Here is a 12,219-nt window from a genome sequence, read left to right on the forward strand (position 1 = left end):
ACTGCTCACTCGCCGCACAATATCTAGGTAGCTATACTGCTCACTCACTGTACAATGTCTAGGTACAATATCTTCAGGTACTACAATGCTGTCACATAGACTTCAGTGGTGCAGTGCTGCATTACCTAAAGCAGCCTCTACACTTTGTATGGCAAGTGAGCAGCCCAGCTCCTGGTATGTACATTAGGAGGAGCCGGCCATCGTTATTAGAAACTTGATAACCCCTTTAACACATCTGCTGTCAAAATCAAAAGTATATCTATAGTATTGTTTGTTATTATACACAGGTGAAAGAATTTTTCACGCAGCCCCTGATACCCCAGCAATGGGGGTTTGCCCAAATATCAAGACCCAAGCGAGGAGTAGGTTGTTGGTAACACATACATGCTGCTCCTGGAACAACAGCATGCATGTTCGACCAGCACTTCTTTCAACTCCTTGTCGTAATCTTGCCATGTGTCCCACTTGATGCTTCAGTCATTTGATCTGATGTGCAGACAGGATATCATACTCTTTGTGGCTGACATCCTGTAAACTACAAAACTGTTTGCTATATCCATATAGGGCCAGATAGCAAAAATTTGTACAACACCCTATTACAAGAGATTTTTCTTATTACTGTAATTCAATATATAATTTTTTACTTCACTTTTCCTGGATAACTCTTGTCTATACAGCTATGAGTTTCCTGCTTTCTTTTAGATAGCAATTGATAACATGGTCTGCCTGCAGTCAATACAGTACAACAGCATAATATACAGAAATTAATGAAGCTATCAATAAACTCAAAATAAATCTCAAAAATTTCTTTGCACTAAACTTCACCTAGCGGCGGTTGGAATACTATGGATATATGTTTAGGCAACAAAGGAGGAGTTCAATGCCGGGCTCCTTATTACTCCTCCCCACTGGCCCCACAGCAGCTGCGTGGTCTGCCTACATGATAGGTAAACCACATAGAATTACATCAACTATTAAACCCCTCCTATAAGCTCTCAGACTCCCTCCTTCCCCACCCAGCTTTACTCTCCATGTTCATCCACATATCAAGAGTTGATTGAATAATTTCTGCCACAAAATAGTCTTAGTATGTTTACCACAGTCTTGGTAAACATACAGGTATATCTATGGCATATTATTGGAATACATAATATATACATTGTATTTACATGTAGCCTATGTTGCACTTTATAGAAAAAAAACGTGGTGGAGTGCTTCTTTACATAAATATAATTCACTAATGCACTGAATCTTCCAGAGAGAGAAAAACTTTCTGTAGAGAGGTCTTAAGCATGGAACCCATCTGTATGATAAATCTGACCAAACACTTGGATTAGAAGTTGGTTGTGATGCTGATGATGATCAGTGGGCTTGTTTATACAAATATGCAACTAAACTATTTGATCAAGGAGTCAAAAAATACACTGGGCTAGCACAAAAAGGCAAATGAACAGCCAAATGAACAAGCCAATTATGCCATGCATTTGTGTTTTTGGCCGACAACGGCTGGGATTTTCCAACAGGAGGGATCATTGTCTGCTATCAGCAATCCCAGTTTTAAAAAAATCACCAAAAACAGCCATTTTAGGTTGACATTTATCTCACGTATATGGTCAGTTTAAGAGGTTTGACCAATCAGTATTGATTAATCAGTGAACTGTAAATTAAAGCATCATACAATGGGTGAAATAGGAAACTCTATTGGTTTCAGAGAAAGAAAATCACCAACAAAGGCTTTTTTTTTTTTACAAAGTATTAAATACATTTTAGTAAGCTTGTTCAATACTGTGTCATTTCTCATTATTACATATAACTTAATTTGGTTTGATTTCTTTGTCTGTGTGGATTGGATGGATTGTTACCGACGTCTGGTGACAATTTCATGTCAATAGCAGCTTTAGAAATATAATTACTTAGAAAATTGGTGACATGTTGAATACTTATTTCACCTACTGTATATAGCTATGTTAGGGTGCATTCATACGGAGTAACGTGCCGCGTGATGTGGCACGTATACAGCGTGTGAGATTTTGCTCGTCGTAAAAGCTCCCATTGATTTCAATGGGAGCCTGGATCGTATACACCGCTTTATTTTGTGGCCGTGAATTTGCGGCCACAAAATCACGGCCGCAAAATAATGCAGCATGTACGATCCAGGCTCCCATTGAAATCAATGGGAGCTTTTACAGCGAGCAAAATCTCACACGCCGTATACGTGCCACATCAAGTGGCACGTTACTCCGTGTGAATGCACCCTTAGAGAGTCATTGAAACCATTTCAAAATGAGCTATTAGTGTGTGGTCTGTTACCATGTCTAATACTTGTACACATAACACTACCCAAAAAGGAAGGTGGTCAGGAAAAAAATACTCAATATATATCCAAAATATAAAATATTTTATTTAAGGTAATAACACATAACATGGCTTAAAAAGACATGGGCCAGATGTAAAAAACAGCCCTCAACTCAAGGCACATAAACTAGGACAACTGCAGTCAATCATATGATATCTCTAAGTATGAAGTATCAAAAATGGATGTAACAAAGTTAAAGTTCTGGTGACAGTGCATAAATATACAAATAATCAGAAGAAATATTAAAAAGGTATAGTTTCATCCCAGGTGAGTTCTATCCAGTCTCCCACATAGTATATAAAAACCTTTCAGTATGGCAATGGGGCACCCCTCTTATGTAAGCCTGTAGGGTGACCCGTGTTGAAGTGGTTCCTCAACACTGGGGCTGTTCTTTCTGGGGACTACTGGTACATCATACCATGGCTACAGATACAGGCTTTTGCTGTTTATAATATAATTCTTACTAGATTCTGTATTTATTTGCATGCTTTGGAGCCAGCTAGGTCAGGTACATTTATAGTGAGTGGGGGTTATCAACCATAAGAGTTACCCATTATTGTCATAGTTTGATTTGTGTATTAAGTTTTCTGATATCCATCTTTAACACATGATATATAATCTCTAGTTTGGTATGCTATGGTTATATACATAGGGGTAACTTCCCGCCCACTAATTGTGTAGGGTGCTCATTTTTTTGTGATTATTTGCATATTTGTGCACTGTCTCCAGCACTTTAACATGAACTTTGTTTCATCCATTTTTGATGCTTTATACTTAGAAATATCATATGATTGAGTGTATGTACTGCAGTTGTCCTCAGTTTGTGCACCTTGTGTTGAGGACTATTTTTTACATCTAGCAAATGTCTTTTTAACCTATGTGTAATGTTATGTATTTTAACCTTAAATAAAAAAAAAATTATATTTTGGATATATGTTGAGTATTTTTTTTCCTTTTTGGATAGTGCTATATAATTTTAAGTGGCAATTTGTTAATATGAAGGACTATTTGTTTTGATAGTTGATCTTTGCATTTTGCAATGTCCTTTGGAAGAACAGAATGGTTCCACAAAGATCCATTATTCAGCCTGGCATCAGATGCATTTAAAGATACTGCTATTGTAAAGAATGCCAGGTTGGTATGGCAATTTGGCTAGCAAGACAAAGGGTGTAAATGTCCTTAGACTTCTCACAGACATGGTGGTCCTCTTTAAACACATCAATATTACCCAGAAAAAAAACTGGAACTGGGCCTGTATCTCATTTATTTTCTAATTTCCATAACAACTGTGAAGTATAAGCTACAAAAGAATTCTCTTCTCTATGTACAAAGAAATAACAATATGCACTCAAAAATGCACCAATAATGAGTTGTCTGAATCAAATCAATGTAATGGTGATATGTGTAAGAGAGTACATATTATAGATTACAATTAGGATAGGTTAATTGGGGAATACTGTACAACTGTGTGCCATCTTTAGCCTGGATAAAAGATAAGATATGGCTGGGCATGGAGGCATCCAGGTTTTGTGTGGTGTCCTTGGCATATTTGCCCACAGATATTGCAGCTGGGCCTGTAGATCCTGCCAAGGCTGGTGTCCCAGCTGGTGCCATAAAAACCTAATGTTTATTTTTATTATCATAATAATAACAATAGTAAAAAATAATAATAACAATAAATTTAGGGAAAGGAAGGTAACTTGAATTTTTATATTTTTATTAACTTATTTTTTCCCCTTTCTTAGCACCCTCCAGAGGGATTGAACAAGCAATGATTAGACTGCTTATACCATAGATTACAATACCACTATATGCAGAATATTGGAAAATTGTTAGGATTTGTATTAAATTCAAGGCAGACTTCAATACATACCTAATATTGACAGGCCTGGGAGCTATGCCTCGTGGTATTCCTCTTTGCCATTGCAGGCCAATTCCTGTGTAGCGAGATCATGGCAGCTGACCTGATCCTATGGCAGCCTGGAGCCTTATGAAGGTTCCCAGGTTTGTCATAGGAACATTACTATTGCGGCTTATCTATGACTAGCCTCAAAAGTAATGTACCAAGTCTGTCACAGACTGCAATACAATTGGAGGCTCAAGCCCCTCAGGGGGGGGCTAATGAAATAGTAAAAAATGAATAAGAGTTTTAAACAAAATAGAAAAAAAAAGCAAAAAAGTTCAAATCAACACCCTTTCCCTAGAATACATATAAAACTTAAAAAACACTGTAAAACACGCAGCAATGCGTTACCGGCCCGAGTAAGTGCCCTTTTGGTTAACGGAATGGCCCACCATGGCGGTTCTTCAGCAACTAGTTGCGGACTGTGTGGAATGAAGGGACCTAGTGATTCATAACATATAGCTCCTCCACCTATATACATGCCAACATTACTAACAGTCGGGCAATGAAGCCCATACCCTTCTGGCTAAGATCCTGAATGATATTTACACCTCTTCTACTCCGCATGTAGTTCGTGACTCGGCTGGATGCCTTCAGCACCACTTTGATGATATTGTGGCAGCCTTTTAAGCTTACTATACTAACCTGTGCAATTTCCCCCTGGACATCCCTGCTAGTTCAGTGTTTGACTACCATTCTTCAAAGAGTTATCTGGCAGACTGTCACCTGCCCTCACCTTCCCGTGAGGATTTAACTTTCCTTAATACTCCTTTCACTGACGAGGAAATCTTGGGAGCCCTGAAGGATCTACCTAATGGACAAGTGCTGGGCCCTGGACTCACCTACTTATATTATAAGACCTTTAAAGAGGATCTGATTCCCCATTTGGGAAGCCTATTTAATTCCTCTCTGGAAGGCTACCCGATCCCACCAATGATGCTCCACTCACATATAACCCTTGTCCCTATACCTAATACAGACCCAGGTTTCATCCTTTGCCATCATGGAGGGTACAATACCAGAAGGAGAGTGGATTTAATTGAGCTGGCTAAACACCATTCTCTTCCTACCCTCTTCCTTATTTTAGTTAAAGAGAAAATTAACTTGTCGAAATTGGAGGCCCTCTCCCTTAACATCCCACAGACTTTGGTACAACTCCTCCACAGTAATTTTGATTTCCAATGGCGTTTCCACTTTCTTCGCTGTTTAGGGATCAACTTCACTCTCAGTTATTTCTCCCTGTATTCCACTAACTACCATCGGTCATTTCATGAACTGAGAACTTCGCTAAACAAATGGTGACCCCAACAGTTGTGTCTCCTCAGGAGGATATCAGCAGTCAACATGACTCTTCCATGTATTATTTTGAGACCCTCCCAGCAGCTGTCACCTTCTCAGACCTTCATGGTTTGCCGAAAGCTATATTCCATTTAATTTAGAACGCACGTTGTCACCGGATCCCTAGATTGGTGAGCTAATTCTTCATTATTATTGGGCTACATATGTTTGTAGCATACCTTTCTTGGCGGCATTATAGGCCTATACTAAGTGTGAGGAGATTGAAAAGCTGTGGCTTGCCCCAGTGCACCCGAATGCTTTATTGTGGGCCCGTCACCCCCCTTCCCCCTCTGTTTATCTCCTGTGTCCCATTCATTTTACTAAAGCCATTTAGGCCACCTTCAGCAGTTTGTTCATTCTTGCCTCTCTGAATTCTTCCATGATTATATATATATACTGTATATATATATATATATATATATATATATATATATATATATATATATATCACTCCTCCTGGTGGGATTCATAGCTGCAATATTTCTACATGGTCAAGGGGGGACTTATTTTGCTTGGCTGACTTGGTTGATCCAGTGAGATGTGAACTCTAACCTTTGATTATTTCACAGCATCCTTGCACCTGTTACAGATTGGCTGCAATACAAACAAATTTTACTCTAGATGTTCTCGTTGCTTGGATCCAGGAGGGTATCACTTCCAACCACCTTTGAAAAGCTCTATAGTGTTGGGCCTGATTTCTGGTATCTACCAAATTCTCTACTCTCCAAAGATAGTCACCTGTTTTTAGATACATGAGTAAATGGGAGGAGGCTGTGGATCTCACAATGTCACCAGCATAGTGACAGATTGTGTGGTCAAGAGCATCTAAGTCCCTCCATGTGTGTGACCCTTAGAGAGACTAGGTACAAAATGTAGAAGCAGTGGTATCACACCCCAGCCCTCCTTCACTCCCTTAACTCAATGATTCCCTCTACTTGCTGGAGATGTCAGGCAGCTGTGGTTGGATGTGGTGTTTGCAGAATCCCAGGAAAACCAAGGAGTTGGCTGAAGAACAACTTTTTCAAAATTGTACATAAAACCTGTATGTGCCCACAGGGTTAAAATATGGCTCCTTTGCACAAGCTTTGTTAATCTGGATGTAATACTAGAGGCTAATCCAGATAGACCAGGTAGGAAACAGAAATGGGAAACAACCTCTTTTGTCATTCAGGAAAAGGAATAAAGGGTGTTGAATAAATTGCAAACCATAATGTTCTAACTTAACAACTGTTTTTTTTTCCCCTACCTGAATTGTAACAGGCAACTGCATTTTAGTTCAGTATAAGCGGTAGTTCACTTGGAGTAAACTGGCGTGTATTTTGGCATGTAATTTTACACGTGTAAAATAAGACTCCCATTGACTTCAATTACATTTTTTTACACGTGTAAAGAAACACGCCAAAATACACGTCAAAATACACGTGTAAAATGTCATTGAAGTCGATGGGAGTCTTATTTTACACGTGTAAAATTACAAACCAAAATACACGCCAGTTTACTCCTTGTGAACTACCCCTAAGGCTGGTCTTACATGACTGTATTGATTTTATGGTCCAGAAGTTGCTGATCAGCAACATAGACATCGCAAACGCCCGTGTCCTGCCGCACTCGCACATAGAGTTCTATGGGCGAGTCTGTGCAGTGCCGTGAATTCACAGCCTTTGCAGACCTGCTCTATTCAGGGTGGACCTCGGTTACGGCCCGGCACACCACGGATAAAATATCTGGTGGTGTAAGAGGCTGCACTGAATATAATGTATCCGCAATTGGTCTGCAATTGATAACTCTCAATTGCCTAGGGCAAAGCCAACTGCGCATGCCCGCCAGCCACAAGAAAAAGGCCGCTTACACAGTATTGTAATTGGCCATTTTCTTGTGGCCCGATGGGCACGCGCAGTCGGCTGCCCGAGGCCTACAAATTTGAAGCCACCGCCAGAAGAAGACACGAAGAGAGCCCGCTCCTGAAGAAGATGGATTGAGGACACCCCTAGTGCTGTTTGAGCGCTGGAGCCTGCCCTCAGTGCTGCGAGAGAACTCATTTGCATACCAATGAAAACCAAGATTTCTACGGAACGGCGACGCGGAGAAGACATCTAAAGGTGGGAGAAGAATAGCCTTTCTTAAGGCTATTCCTACGTGTTAGGGACAAAAAAATTGAGTTTTAATGATAGGATCCCTTTAAATGAGATTAGATGGACAGAACCTAACTAGATATTACAAAAGGAACGTTCATTTTTTTTCTTGCATTATTATTTATAAATTCCTTTCATTGTCTACCAATGAAATTATTAATTCATAATTCATTAAATATGTATTATATACTCTACAGACATAAGAGTAACCAAAAAGATTTATACTAACAAAAGTGAAAACCCATATAGCAGCTTCTCTGATTAAAATAGGAATAATCACATAATCATTGAGTTACATGTGAATGCTGTAGCTGTGCACAAAATTACATTTGTATACAGTGTATATTCCGTTAGAGATCTAAGTTTTCATGGTAGTCAGGAGTTCATATATTAAACTTAAGGAATTTGAGTAAATGCGAAAACTTTGTTTAGTTTTTAGTTGCTTCCAAATAGACTTTAATTGACTTGTGAACTTCTTTTGTCTCCAGTTAGCATCCCACTGCGACTGCTGTTTAGGAAACAATTTCCCACAGACTAAAGATATGTTGTCTTCGACTGGATTCCAGCCTACTAAATGTTCATTATTCCACAAATATTGCTGCCTAATCAAAGTCTACTTTGCATCTGGATAAACAGATCTAGGCAAATTTAATTTTCTCTGTGGGAAAATTTATATATAGAAGCAATAAGAATTCTGGGAGAATAGCTTGTCTTATTGGTAAACATGTCTTTCCTAAAAGCACATATAGATATTTTACTCGAATCTTGGGGTTCACACATCCAGAACAGTCTCAAGGGAAGGCACAGGCACATCTTATTTCATCAAACATTTCATAAACATGGGGAAAAAGGAACTTTGTTTTATATAGAGAGAGAGAGCTTTGTAGTATGGCAGACACAGTAGAGGATGTCCAATCCCGCCTCAAATACTTTTTGGCACCCATTTATGGGAATAATTTATTCCCTTGTAAGGAGTGCATATTTTTTGTATATATTTGCTGTATTTCTTATTAAACCCCTTAAAGACAATTTACGTTTTTGTGTATATGTTTTTTCCTCCCTGCCTTCCAAGAGCTCTTTTTTTTTTCTTGTGTCCACAGAGTCACGTGATGGCTTACTGTTGGTGGAACAAATTGTACTTTGTAATGGCACCATTCAATAACCTGTACAATGTACTCGGCAGCTGGAAAAAATTCTGAATGAGGAGGAATTGGAAAAAAATGCATTTGTGCCAATTTCATATGGGTTTTATTTTTACGATGTTTACTGTGTGGTAAAAATGACGTGTGACGCTGGGTTCATACCAGTGCCCGATCTCCGTTTCCAGGGTTCCGACTTCTGCCGACAGAACTGTGTTCGTCCATGAGCGCCAGTGAGTGTTTTGTGCTCTCTGCGGCGAAACCTTTTTTTTTCCTGCATGTGCCACTTTGTGTCCAGTTAAAAAAAAATGGTTTCAGCACAGACAGCACAAAACACTCACGGCCGGGCACTTTCCAAACCCATTCAAATGAATGGGTTTGTAAAATGACTGCAGGCTTCCATTTCCTGTCCAATTTCGGGTAGGAAACGGAAACCTGCAAAACGGAGACCGGGGCGCAGAGGTGAATGAGCCCTTACCTGTATTCTATGTGTCAGTTTGATGACGGTGATACCAAATTTATATAATATTTGTAACGTTTACATACCTTTAAAAAATGAAAAACTTTGACAAATGGAAATACAGTTTGTGTCACCATATTCTGACTACTGTAACTTTTTCATATTTACAAGTATGGAGCTGGGTATGGTGTCAATTTAGGCAAGACAAGATTAAAATTTTCGTGGTACCATTTGGAGGAAGGTCCGATGGTTTGATCAATTTTTATAAATTTAGGGACCTTTAACCCTAGGGGTCTGATCGCTCATAATATTCACTGTAAGGGAGCGTTCACACTACCGTCGGTGTCCGACATGCAGTGTCCGCTCCTAGTGTCCGCGCAAAATCTGTCACGGACACTAGGAGCGGACACTGGCTGTGTCCGTGACACCTGTCATTCACTTGAATGGGCATCGGGTGCGTTCTTTTGCACTCCGTGCCCGTCCTTTCCTGTCTGCAAGAGAAGATGTCCGACTTCTCAAGCGGACAGAAGAACCCGGCATGCATCTTCTCTTGCGGACAGGAAAGGACGGGCACGGAGTGCAAAAGAACGCACCTGATGCCCATTCAAGTGAATGACAGGTGTCACGGACACAGCCAGTGTCCGCTCCTAGTGTCCGTGACAGATTTTGAGCGGACACTAGGAGCGGATACTGCATGTCGGACACCGACGGTAGTGTGAACGCCCCCTAATACTAATGTAAAAATCCATTCACTTCTACAATTGGTGTCGACACTGATCGCAGCTGGCAGGTGCTGGCTTTATTATACAGCCAGCATCTGATGTGTATGGAGAGAGCTCAGCTCCTGAGTCCTCTCCATCCATCTCCATGCGACCAATGATGTACTATTACGTCCTTGGTCTTAAGGGCTTAAAATGTTGAATGTTCATGCTGAGAGCTGAATGTTTGCCAGAAGGGGTCAGGAAGGCATTTTCTTTATTACAGTTTCGTTTTTATAGTATTCACTGTGCAGCCAAAGTGATGTGTCACTCATATTCTATGTTTTGGTAGGATTCCAGAGATACCAAATTTATATTGTTTTATGTACATTTTAACCTCTTAAAAAAAAAAATTCAATTTTTTTTTTCTTAGAATCGTCATAGCTTTTTTATATTTCTGTATATGGGGATGCATAGGGCATCTTTTTTTTTTTTTTTTTGCATGGTCAGATGTACTATTTTGTTATATTGCTTTGCTCACTCTTTATTCAAATTTTTATCAGAGGTAAAACAGCAAAAGAATGGCGGTTAGGCACTCTTGATTTTCCTTTCCCACTATAGTGATCACCATTTGGGAAAAGTATTTTTATAAGTTTATAGACCAGGAGTTTTCAGACACTGGTATATCTAATGTGTATGTGGTTCACAGTCTTTTAATTTTACTTTTATAAGTATTCTGGGGAAAGAAGGGTTCAAATTTTTTATATTTTAGATGAAGTATTCAGTGGTTGTAGGAGAAAAAGATGCTGGCAGGTCCTACTACTGCCACCTCATGGAAATCAGCAAGACTGAGGACTCACACACTTACAAGACGATCTTCCAGCAGTTCCCTTTCTAGGTACCAGGTCGTCAGTCTCAATTATTGCCATGTCTTGAATTGCATTCTATCTAGTAGTGCCTAAATAAAACTCTCCCAGACCTTGAAAAAGCATTTTGTCTTGTCTCCTTACAATTGTCGGTATCCACTTAACCCTTCAGAAAGAGGTGGAGTCAGAGGTGGGCTATGGAAGAATAGTCAAAGTCAAGGATTTGGCCTACTGATTTCACAGCGCTGGTTTTGAAGGCTATAATATTTTATTTGTGTTATTCAAATGGGTAGATCATCAGTATGAAATATTTCCAGATACTGAACAACTCCCTTAAACTATACCTCCAATTATAAAACAACATTTCATAAATGAATACTACATGTGAATATAACAAGCTTTGTAATATGTCTTATTAAAGGAATATGTTTCCTTCTCTGCTTATTAGGTTGTTCTCCTTCGCTTCCTTCAAACTGTTTACTTATATAGAGACACTTAATATTCACTGCACACACAGAAGTCTTTGGAGATAAGATAATCCTTTAATAGTCCCACCATGGGGAAATTCAGTGTGTTACAGCAGCATGGACAATACAGTAATATATTCAAGAAAGATCACATACAGGCTCATAGCAGATAGCAAAAGATACTAGGAGTCATAGCAGCTAAGAAGAAAAAGAAAGACTCAGGATCATTTAGTTCTCTGTGCGGAGTGATCTCTGCTTAGCCTGATGTTGATTATACAGCCTGACTGCAGTTGGGAGGAAGATTCCTCCGATAACGTTCCTTCTCACACTTGGGGTGAAGCAGTCAGTCATTGACAGTGCTGCCCAGGTCTCATGCATGGGAACGGGAGTTGTTCTTCTGTCCCATGCATGGAGGGGGATGAGGATGTTAATTTATTTATTGCCATAGCCTACATGTACACAGGTGCATGAAAAAGCAGCACAGATGCTGCCAGTGCCCTCCAATGACCCACTCATTTTAATAATAAGTCTGAACCATAAAACGGACAAGAATAGGACCAGTCCTGAGTTTTAACGTAGGGCTCACAGGAATAATAATACAGAGGATGTGTATGGGTTTCTTAAGTGAATAACGGGTCAGTGTGCTAGCCATTAAAAATACAGCAAGCGCACTGACAAGACATAAGGAGACTTATTTCATACAGTGGTAGAGTCTAACCTTGAAACAGAGCAGTGTTAAAAGCAGGGCTAAACTACAGACTCTTACTTTTTTCCAGTCTTTTGTTCTGACTCCTTCATAAATGGCTCACAGCCATGGTGAGTTGGAAACAGTAAAAATCCTCTAATTAATGGAAAAAAAA

The sequence above is a fragment of the Leptodactylus fuscus genome, chromosome 5 (genome assembly GCF_031893055.1).
Source record: "Leptodactylus fuscus isolate aLepFus1 chromosome 5, aLepFus1.hap2, whole genome shotgun sequence".
NCBI lineage: Eukaryota > Metazoa > Chordata > Amphibia > Anura > Leptodactylidae > Leptodactylus > Leptodactylus fuscus.